At 43.8% G+C, this 12,014-nt stretch overlaps 1 long non-coding RNA gene across 2 annotated transcripts; it reads right to left on the bottom strand.

The window, feature by feature from the left end:
* Positions 1–171: 171 nt before the first annotated feature.
* On the bottom strand, positions 172–7,890 carry LOC135273673 (uncharacterized). Of its 2 annotated transcripts, none has more exons than XR_010341492.1 (6): positions 7,670–7,890; positions 5,822–6,628; positions 5,101–5,175; positions 3,936–3,986; positions 3,693–3,813; positions 172–1,294 (listed from the first exon to the last, which is right to left on the bottom strand). It is a non-coding gene; the product is annotated as an uncharacterized LOC135273673 (long non-coding RNA). The 2 variants fall into 2 exon arrangements; XR_010341493.1 differs by having other exon boundaries at positions 5,822–5,972; positions 7,670–7,884.
* Between the last annotated feature and the right edge of the window lie 4,124 nt (positions 7,891–12,014).

Genomic DNA, 12,014 nt, shown 5'->3' with positions numbered 1-12,014 from the left:
CAAGTTATACTGTATAATCTGTTTTAACTGCTTTGTACATTGTGTATCTTTCTCAGCTGAAAGGTGTATTACCACTTCATGATTTAACAAATCTTTCTCCTCCTCTTCCTAAAACAATGAAGCTGATCTGATGGAACATATGAAAGCAGGACAAAAATGAACTGCAAAAGCTTTCTGCAGAATCTTCCAAGAACCATAGCAGTTTATTTTAGTCAGATAAATACTAGGCAATTCATCCATATTTGAAATATTCATAAGTATGGAGCAGAGGGTTGATCCTTCCTCTTGGTATTTTACACCACCTTCCTTATGTAGGAGGCACTTTATTTTTTAATCTTGATCTTTTGAATATACATATAATGAAATTCTTCTTAGAAAAGCAGGAGCAATATACATGTATCTTAATCACTGTGATTCTTACAACAGAAACCAGATAAATCTTAACTGCTCTGTAACCAAACAAATAATATAATTAAAAATACAATAACCATGTGATACTGTTTACAATGACAGTAAGTCAAACTCAGTAGGTATGCTTTTTATATCTATAATGGATAGGCAGGAGGAGAGAGAGAGAGACTCATTGTCTGGATTCTCTAGCAAGGACTCCATCTACCAATTTGAAGATGACACATTAATTTTGACAAGACAGAAGACATTTATGTATTCTAGTACCTCTATTTTCTTTTTTCCTCTTACTACTGCCACCAAGCCTACTTGCCTCCATACATTTAGGCAAATAAAGTTTTTACTGTATTCTGAACTAGAATTATTGAACCTAGGGACTGTCTATACATGCTTTCTTTGATGAAAAAGCATTTCTTCTTGTTCATAGTACTATAGATTCTATAGCAGAAATTACATTTTAAAGAATGTAATTGCTTTTACTATCCCCTTGTATTTTGAATAAGCAAAACACCAGACTCTGGAAACTCCAAGATTCTGACAGGGACTCAGAAGCCAAACAAATTATCAGGAGATAATTCAGTTATACAATCCATTAAATAAAACAATAGAGCCTGCAGCTGAGCTATTAAAAAGAGTAGAGCAATTTTTATTTCAATAGCTACATTTCATTTCCTCTTCTGAGTGACTGCTAACAAATGGCCACTGAAAGGACTGGATAAAAAGCAGGCATCAGATGCAGGATCCATGAGTTAAACAACATTATTAGACAGAATTTCATAAAATCTAGTTGCTTTTTTGCTACTAGAAATCATGTCCTTTTGTCAACTTGTGGTCACTTCAGCACTTCTGCTGATATAATTTGCTCCAGCTGCAGAGAATAGCTGGCCTGCAAATCAAGAACCAGAATGAGGACAGGAAGGAATAACTCAATGGCTTGGATAATGTGCAAATCACTACACTTCTTCCTATCAGTCTACTAGTTTTTTCAGAATATTTGGAAGAGGAAAGATTTATCTTTAGCAAAACAGCCAATCAGCCTCCTTCTGAAGAACTGGTTTTTTTGATTATCTTCTCCTGAAGCCTAACCCTCCCTGCAGTAATGCTTTATAATCATGACATTATGTAATTTTTTAAACTTCTATTTCCCACCATAGAGTAGCAATTCAAACACCTAATATTAAATAGCTACTGCTTTTGTTAACTGCTCCCTAAAAAACATCCCTTAGATTTAAAAATACTCCTGAGCATTCCTGTTGTTTATTCTTGCATTTCAAATGCATCTATGTGGCCTGGAATGTACACATTTACAAAATAATACATATCACTCTGTCAAGAAATGGCTTTATAGCCTCAGTTATGGAGGCAATATGGTTCCAATCAAATATGAAATATAATACTACCTATTGATTTAAGCATAAGTTAAAATGGTAGAGGCTTAACTAGTCATTCAGCATTGAACTTAACCCTGATTAGAAACTCTACTGATTTACATTGAAATCAATTAGAACTGGATCCCAACCATTTAAAATTCAGCCATAATTGAATACTCAATAATCACTTCATATATAAGGCAGGTGAGCTGATAGTCTCTTCTCTTGACATGGCAATTTTCCAGGGCCAGGTGCAATCATAGCTTCAACCTCATTATGTAACCTGTCACCTTCTAAAATTCATTGCTGCACTAAGTACCAAACCCAAATCTATGGTTGGAATATTTCCCTTCTCTTTTCTGTGTAAATTCACCTGGAAAATTTTGTGATTATACAGCATGTTTTTAGATACCATTGTTTTAGAAAAAGACAAAGGTAATGAATGTGCCACATACTTGTAGCACCAACTTCATTTACCTTTTCACAGAATTGTGCAGTGAGATGGAGATTACTCCCATACCCCTTTCTGTTCCTCTTTTGTTACATGTTGCTGAACTGAATTTGCCAAAACTCATAATTCTGTTAACTCCTTAGATCAGAATGGAAGTTATAACATTTTATGAAATGTATGTGGGTAATTTTTACCCATCCAAAAGTCTTTAGAAGTTTGCTTCTGCTAGATGTAGACTAGTGAACCTCATGGGCTGTAGCCTAGAGAAACAAGTTTTAATTTCTGAATGGCAGGACAGCTGATCTTTCACATGTTTTATACATATAATATACACACTTTTATTATTGCTCATTTGTTGGTGGGTGGCAAAATTGTGGTTTATTTAAAATAGAATCTAATTTATGTGATATTGACTAAAAAATCTACAATGTTTAATTGTTATATCAAGCAACTGTCTTTGTTCAAATAAATGAGAAACAACTTGAATGACTTGCAAGAGGTTTTTACCTCTCTGAGAAAGAAAAACATCATGGTACAAAATAAGTGGGTTTTGAAAGCTGAATTTTAACATCTCTGATCACACTTTTCTAATTCTGCCCATAACTGGTCTCATTAGAGGTAAGGCTAAATACAAAAAGTAGGTGAAAGTTGAGAGACTTAAAACTGGTGAAGTCACCCTTGAATGGGAATGAGTTATTTTATGGGTCTATATTCATATCTCAGAATAAGCCATTCTTTTATCATCATTAAGTCAAAAATAGTTGTAGCAGTGAACAAAATGTGTGGGGCATGTTTAAAATGACAGTACACACAGACATGCTTTAAGGTTACCAAACTGCTATTGGATACAGCTAATGTGCAGCATCAGCTAAGATTCCTGATTAGTATTATGACTGCTTAAAAGAAAAATGTACCAGACTAAACAAAGAAAGAAAAACAAAATAAAAAATAAAATCTAGCTAAGCCATCTTTTCACTTTTATTTCATCAGAGAGAAACATTTAACACATTTATTTTGATAAGCAGTCAGAAAGTGCTAATTAAGTTCTTGTCAATAAAACCTCTGCCTTCTCACCATGGCTCATAAATTTCAACATTTAGAATATGCTAACACAGCTTAGTAACTTCATCATTTTGACATAAAACATCACAATATTAGTACAAAGTGTTTAGATCAAATTGCTTTTATGGCCTCTAAAGAGAGACCTTTGTGTCAACATCTCTTGTCAAGAGAAACATAATTCCCTGTGTCAGATTATCACTCTACTTTATATCTAAATCCAGAGCATAGCTAGTGTGGGAGCTTAATAAGTGGTTAAAAATCTGTTTCTGAAGTACTGTTTCCACTAAAGAATATTTTAAGAAAGGTCCTACCCTGCAATTATTTTTACATTTTTTTCTAGGATGAGAAAATAATAAACATGGACAGTTAACCCCTAGACAAAGTTTTAGCATCCAACTTACCTGACAAGATTTTCCTTGTCTCCAGGTCCACTGCAAAGTTGCATAACAGTTCTTCAATCTTCAGCCTTGGGCTTCTTTTGCAACACAGACTGCCTTTGTCTTCTCTCTCTAGGAACTCTTTCTAGCCATACAAGGGATAATAAAATGAAACATAACAATTCAAAATCAGGATATACAGGAACAATTTTAAGCAAAAATATTTCTCAAACTTAACACTGTGTAAAGTGCTTAATTTATTCCAACCTCATGTTTTTCTTCCTCAAGAGAGAAGCTGTGTTTTCCTCTGCTGGTTCTCTGAAGAAAAAATATACATATATCTAATGTTTATTCAATGATAAAAATAAATTTCCGCTGTTCAACATTCTTGCTTAAGTTAGGTCCTTGAAAACTTAGCTATTTCTAATTAATACTATATAGGACCACTGTATTTTGTTACCATTTATGCAACACAAATTAAAAAGTAACAAATTCGATATACTTTACAGCACTTTACTTGTAAATCACCATGTAACTGATTGAAGAATTATACAAAATTATTTGAAAGGATTTTCTCAACATTTCTTAATTATCTATAATTATGATTTACTCAAAGCATTTAAGGTTTCATAACTTATCACAAATGACTTCTACAGCTGAAATGCTAAACCTGGGATCAACTACACACATCGTTTGCCCACATGTATGCATTTGCATTCATGTTTATGTAAACAAATAATTTCTAAGCTACCAAAAAGAGCAGAATGAAGAGGTCTCACATATCCTAATTCCTAATTAATGTAAAACCAATTAAAATGTCTTATGAAAGATCATTTTAAACTAATTCATCTAAAATTCTCATCCTATATTTCAGAATACATTTACCATTCCAAAGATCGAATAGAAATGTTTCAAAGAACTCTAACTGCATGGGTATTTGCTGCCAATATGTTAGAAACTTCTGCCAATCACAGCACAGTCTCTGTATAGATTTTGTAATTCTCATTTGCAGACCACTGTTCCATAGAGAGTGGAAGAGAAAGCAGGCCCTGCTCCCAAAAATTACTCAGACAGCTGAGATTAAGGAACATTCCCAAGCTAGAGCAGGTAATAAATAATTCTAAACAGAATTCCATTATACTCTAAATATATTCATTTTTTCTTACATTACTGATATTTCACTTCTTTATGATACCAAGCCCACTGTCATTTCATGCCACAGCTAACTCATACCATGTAATCTGTCCTGAGACAACCGAGAGTCAAGTAAATTATTCATTTCTAAAGAGTAAATTTATGAATTATTGATGTGTCTCTTTTTATATTGGAAATCAGTGTGTTTTAATTATATTACCAACATAATTAGGAAGAAAAGTGGAGAGGATATTGAGAAAAGGCCTTTAAATGCAGACCCTACATCTCCAATTCTTACCTCAAAAGAACGATACTGAGACTTGCTCCTCCAAATGTCAATCTTGACCCATAACCACTGGCATCTCTTGAGTGGCTACAAGAAATACAGAATCTCAGGCTCACTCCCACACATGAATTACAATCTCTTTTAACAAGAATCCTAAGTAGACGAAACACACATAAGTTTAAGGACATCAATGTAGCCCCTCAAGGGGTCCTGTGGATGGGACAGCTAGGGTCCCTCCAGCCCTAGATGTGCCACAGGACCAAGGGCTTTTGAAGGAAATTGATTGCAGGTGTGTTGAGCCTGTCTTGTTTCTCAAGGAGTGACCCACCTCGGGATGGGCAGGTGATTATGACACCTGCAGGTGGGAGACAGACCCCATTACACTGAGGCTTTAGAAAGCACCAGGCAAACAAAGAACGTGGGGCGCCACAGCCCCTAAACTGAGCCAAACGCAGATCGCAGCTGAAGGTAAGCAAACTACAGAGAAATGGCACTGGAGTGCACTGGCCACACTCGTGTCAGCATGACACACCCACAAACACAGGCTCACACTCATCAACACACTCAGAAAGATACACGCATATACACGCTCACACACACAAAGACACACAGAGACATCCACCACTTGCACGGAAACACACCGCCAGGCAGCTCCTGAGGCTGCGGTGTACTGCTCTCTGCCGGGAAGCCTCTCGGGGACAGAGCAGCCCCGCCGCTGGCAGGCAGGCCGTACCTGGAAATCTCAGCCAGGAGGACTTTGAGCGAGGGGTAACTTCACACTATCTGGGCAGGCCTGAGGCATTGTGGGGATTCTTGTGGATCACCGTGGACATCCTTGAAGCCCCTTGCGACCTTTTCTCACCCGGGTTCGGGCTGCCGGATTCCTAAAATCGCAGGATGTGGTGATGATCCCGCGGAGAGGGAGGGCCGTTGCCAAACGCCGAGGCACTGCCACAGAGTGCCCCTGCTTTGCTAAGCAGCTGAGACCGTTCCCCAGGCAACGGTGGCTGTCACTGTGACGTGAGCCCCGGCTCAGCGCTGGCGCTTGTGACAGGCTGCTTGCGCATGCGCTTTCGCGTGCCCAAGCAATGTTGGTGCTGTCCAGCTGCTGCCAGACAGGTACACGTTGGAGTGGGTGGCAGGGGCGGTGCCAGGAAGGAGGCTGCGTGCCACCGCACCAGAGACACAGGCCTGGGAATTGAGATTTTCTCCTCTGCTAGTAGCATCTCCTGGGAAAACCAATAATGATCCTCCCTGCCGCCTCAACATCCACATCCGTGAAAAAGGCGCTGGGGAGGGTGATATTTTCACAAAGCCACAGTCCATATACCCCCTACAAAGCTCTGAACTTGTGCACTGGCGGGCCAGGCAGCGGATTTCTCCCCAAAGTGTCTGAAATGCTCTCTGAATGGAGGGAAAAGAGGGGAGCGGCACAATGGACAGCGTCTGGATCTCAGGCCAGTTCCCACAGCAGCTTAGGAAAGCAGGCGGCTCCCTGGGCTGGAGAAGGCTCGATGCCCAGTAAAGACCTCGGCAGCAGCTGCGGGAGAGAACCCAGCTGATCAGCGAGAAGTCGGGTTAGGACCACACAAGTCCGAATAGGACACGGAAGAGGTGCACTTTACAGCGCCATGCCCTCCTCACTGCCCAACCTGGACCTGCCCCTCCTGTCCCTCTCCAGACTCAATTCCCATGGCAAGGAAGTGCAGGCAATCGGTAGCCAATATCGCTGTGGAAGCGGTGAGGTCCACACTGCCCTGGCAAACCCTCCTGTGTTGACCGCCTCCTCGTATTTCACCTGCTGGGATTCTAGTTCAGCCGACTTGCCACTAACGGGCGGGGAAGCTTTAAGAGGTACAGTTTCCAGCCCCTGGCTAGGCGTGAGCCTCTGCTCTTCCCCCAGAACTGTGCCCCTTCCCCGATCCCATGACATGCTGGGATTGTAGTTTTGAAGCACTTTAAAACACCGGTGAGAGCGGTGAAGAGACCACAAGACCCAGAATGCACAGCGAGGCCAGCACAGCCCGGCTTCCCCCTTCAGGACTGTGGGCTGCCCCACGTTCCTGCTGGCTGTGATTGTAATCTTGCTGCCCTGCGATTAAAAACCTGGAAGCTGGGCCGGGCGCGGTGACTCAAGCCTGTAATCCCAGCACTTTGGGAGGCCGAGGCGGGTGGATCACGAGGTCGAGAGATCGAGACCATCCTGGTCAACATTGTGAAACCCCGTCTCTACTAATACAAAAAAATTAGCTGGGCATGGTGGCGCGTGCCTGTAATCCCAGCTACTCAGGAGGCTGAGGCAGGAGAATTGCCTGAACCCAGGAGGCGGAGGTTGCGGTGAGCCGAGATTGCGCCATTGCACTCCAGCCTGGGTAACGAGAGCAAAACTCCATCTCAAAAAAAAAAAAAAAAAAAAAACCTGGAAGCTAATGAAAGACGACAACTCCCAGTATGCCAGGCGTAGCTACGGCTTTCGAATCCGGACCTCCGCGCGTCCAGAGCAGTTCTGCCATGCCAAGGGTTCCTAGATGTTCCCAAACCTCTCCTGCCTGTCACAGCGGGACAGGACTGCTGATCTTACCTTCTAATTATGCCATGAATCTTCTTAACATGCTGGCTTCATGCTCAATCAGTGAGTTTGATTTATCACTGAGCAGCAGGGGACCTGGAGCTGCTCACAAACCTGTCAGGGTTGCCATAGAAATGATCCTCCCTCTGTAGCTGGACTCACCCCGTCCGCTTCCTCCACCCCATCCCTTCTCCTCCTTCCCTCCTTCCCTCGGCCCCACCTCTCCCCTCGGCCCTGCCCCTTCCCTTCCCTCAACCCCTCCTCTCCCCTGGACACTGCCCCTTCTCCTCTCCCTGCCCCTAAAACGCTCTCTCGGACATGCGCAGTGTAGTCCCTGTGTAGAAATGGGGTTAATGGCCACGTGTCTGACAGTTCTTGGACTTCTTGGGATCCCACACTGACAGCTCCCTCGTGAATGTCTGAAACCCTCAGGTCACTGACAGAAATGGATATACACCGTCCCTGAACCTGCACTTGCCTTTTCAAAGCCACGATTTCCTCTATTATCTGGGCTGTCACAAATCCTCCTATGCACCCCAAGAGCGCCCTTTGGACCTCGAGCCATCAGCATGGCCCACTACTGGGTCAGGCCTCGAACAGGGACGCTCCTGTCATTCTAATAAAATGTAGAAAACGTCACAGTGAAAAGCCTGGCCCTGCTGCATCCAGTCAGGATAACAGCCACAGGGAAAGGAGCCCCTTAAGCACTTTGGGAGCCACATCTACCACTTCTTTTCCCTGACCCAGGCTGGTTCCCAGGCCTTAGGGTCCTAGTGTGGATCTCCAGTTAACACAGGTGGGTGATCAGAGATCCCCGTGGTCCCTCCCAGCACATGAGAGAAGTTTGTGTGGTGAGGTCATGAAACACAGTGTCTGTGTTTCTGTTGTGAATAGGGCTTTCTTGGAAAACGTTTAATTTCCTTTTTTAAATATCCCTTTGGAACCACATTTAATAATTTGCTGGTGGAACTTAGCAGTGATAATTCGTTGAATCCATTTTTTTTTCTTTTTTGAGACAGAGTCTCACTCTGTAGCCCAGGCTCTAGGATTCAATCTGGGCTCACTGCAACCTGCACCTCTCAGGTTAAAGCAATTCTCCTGCTTCAGCTTCCCCAGTAGCTGAAATTATAGGCACATGGCAACACGCCTGGCTCATTTTTGAATTTTTAGTAGAGATGGGGTTTCATCATATTGACCAGACTGGTCTCAAACTTCTGACAAGTGATCCACCTGCCTCCACCTCCCAAAGTGTTGGGATTAAAGGCATGACCCAGCACTCCCAGCCTGAACACATTTTAGCATTTAGTTTTTGAGATTAACTTGAAGTACTCTAAGACTATGCGCTAATGAAACTAGAAGAGACACAGCCTCAGCTCCATGCAGGACAGATGCACAAAAGCAGAATCTCCGTGGGATGTCTTTCTGGAGCATCAATATTATTGCAGATTCGGAAGAAGCAAATTTAAATAATTCCCAATTTAAGACACTGGAAATTTAAGAGAAAACTGGGAAGTCATCTGCCTTTAATAACTGTCAATCATCTGTGCCTAAGTCAGACATTCTCCAACAAAATAAAAGGAACTCTGAGGAGAAACTATTTTTCATTCTTCTAAGTAATTAAAATTAGAAATCACAGAAAGTCGGTAGAAAGCTCTGCCCTGCCAGTCTCTTAAATCACAGTATGGCCTTGGAATGGTTTTATTTGTATTTTTTGGAGGGGTTTGTTGACATATTGGGTATAAAAAGTGGGGGGATTTGAACAATTTTTGGAATTTTTTAGCTATCAGTTGGTGATTTACTTTGCACTTCATTTAATTTTTCTGTCCCCTCTCCAACTTGGACTCCATCACTCCACAGGTCTCCAAGACTCTTCATTTTCTTTAAGCTTTTTCACTCTTTTATTCAGAATGGACAGTTTCTATTGCTCTGTCTTCTGTTTCTAATCTTTGAATAAGCTCAAAAGTATTTTTAAAAACTTCTTATCTTCTTGTTTCATAATTTCCATTTTTTTGCTGATGTTCCACATCTCTTAATTCATTGTTAGAATATTTTCCTTTACTCCCATGAACAGATTTATAATAGCTGCCTTTAAACATCCTGAATTACTCTTCAAAGGTACACAACAGAATTGGGAGTCTCTATAATGATTCTTAAAGTTTTAGCACACAACTTAAAAATTGATGAGACATGTGGAGAAACACAAAATTGTAAAGTAATCCATACACAATTTAAAAAGCAGGCAGTAGAAGTGGCCCATGATTGGTCCTCATTTCCACACCCTCCCATACTGCACTACTGCCAGGCCACCAGGGGTGAGGGATGTGCACAGAACAGCACTGGAACCTGAACCGGGCTCTGGACTCTGATGAGAAGGTGTGGGAGTTGTGGCTCAGGGACCTTCTGCCCCAACATTCTCTGACAACAGACAGACAAACAGAGGCCCTGTATAGAACAAAAATGCTTGACCACTTAGGAGCTGCCTGATGAGGGAGGGGCCCAATTTCCCTCTCCTACCAAGGGCACCAGCAGAGGGAAAGGCTGAGTCCAGCTCAGCCTGCAGCTCATGCAGCTTTGCAGTCATGCAGCTCTACAGCTTCAGCACTCAGGGAGCAGAGACTGGTGGCTGCTCTGAAGCCTCCACCACTCAGAAGTAAGATGGGCCTGATGCCCCGGCTCACAAGGCATGGGGAGGACTGTGCAGCTCACACAGGAGGAGGCTTGCTGAGATGGAAGGGCTGAGTCCAGGGCTCTCTCCTCCCAAGACTCAGGATCCTGGCCCCTGACCTGCCTGCCCCAGGCTAACCCCCATCCACACAGTCCTTCATGGCAATGTCTAGCTTCACCAGGTCAGTGAGGAACCTGCCCAGAGAGGGCCCATCACCCTGGGCCATTGGGGTGGTAGTGGTGGTGAGTCCCCACTGTCAGGTGCCCACTCAAGACCTGTCTCCTGAAATCTCACCAACCACTCCAACCAGGACACTCCCTCCCCAGGTCTCCTACTTGGAAGAGCCCAGGACCCTCAGCTGCCTCCCCCAGCACTCTCCCTCCTCTCCATGTCTCCCCAGCTGGCCACCAAGGCCATTAGACATCCTTAGTTACTTCCATGGTGGGATTTTAACAAGTTATAAGGTCATAGAGTCCCCTGTCCTACTGTTCCCCAAATTTACACTGAGCCCAGCTCACCCAGGTGGTTTCTCCAGTCTCTCTAATGGAGGCATTTCAGGCCCTGTGGCCACATTACGGCAGGGCTGGGGGAGGAAGACTCCTTGCTCACATGATGTGGAGGCCTCCAGCAGGGAGGGAAGAAGCCTGTCCTCTGACTCCCTGGAGCCCCTCTCCGACACACACATACTCACCTGCTGCTCCTACAGCCTCACATGGGTTGTCTGGGGATTCTTCTCTAGCATGGGCAATTTGAAGGTCCCCACCTGCCAGGGTCTGGAACAAGGTCAGGGAGACCATTCTCTCCTCTCCTCATTCAGTTATACCTCAAATCCTGGATAACCAGCCTGAGCCAGCTGTGGAAATGCTCCCACCCCATCCAGTGAACCCTGATTCTAGATTCACTCCCAGCTCCAACACTCACTGCCTGTGTCACCTTGGGCAGGTGGCCAGGCCTCCCTGAGACTATTTCCTCATCTGGGAGGTGTGATGGGAACCACACCTTCCTCACAGGGCCTCCTGAAGTCTCAGTTTCATGTGGCTCTCAGCATTGCTCTCACCATCATTGTTTGTGGAAAGGACCAGGCACAAGCAACATCAAATTCTCTTCCTCCCTGAACTCCATCATCATCTTGTGAGGTCTGCAAAACAGGCTCAACATTTCTACATTTGCCAGATGAGGAAACAGAGGCCCAAAGAGGGCAGTGAGTTGCCCAGAGCCTCCCAGGAGAGGATGGCTCCTCCCACATCTGGAGGCCCTGTCCCAGCTGTCTTCACCCACACCCCAGCACCACCACTGAACAGGGTCCCATCCTCTGGAGTCTAGGGGTGTCCACACTCCCATCCAGACTCAGCTATGGTGGGAGAGGGAAAAGGGGTCTTGGGAGGCCTGGTTGAGCAGCACCTACTTGTCCCAGAACCACTAGAATCTCTGCTCCACATGCCAGGCTTTATGCTAGACCACAGGCCTCAGTTGCCCCATGATCCACCAAGGGAGTTCTCTGCACAGAACCCTCTCTTCTTCCATGCAGGAAGTGGTCACCCAAGATGCCATTTCAGACTGACAGGGTAGGGTCTTCCTAAGGTACTGGGTGGTGACATGTCACTTCCTCATTTCCAGGGAAGGTTCTGAAATCTGGTCAGGGAGAATCCACAGGGAATTCAAAAGTCTCCAGGTATTTATAAACCATCTGGA

This window comes from Aotus nancymaae, unplaced genomic scaffold (assembly GCF_030222135.1).
Source record: "Aotus nancymaae isolate 86718 unplaced genomic scaffold, 86718_ANA_hifiasm-v0.15.2.pri h1tg000008l, whole genome shotgun sequence".
In the NCBI taxonomy this organism is placed as follows: Eukaryota; Metazoa; Chordata; class Mammalia; order Primates; family Aotidae; genus Aotus; species Aotus nancymaae.
The sequence above is the reverse complement of the archived record's forward strand: the minus strand, read 5'-3'. Positions and strand labels throughout refer to the sequence as shown.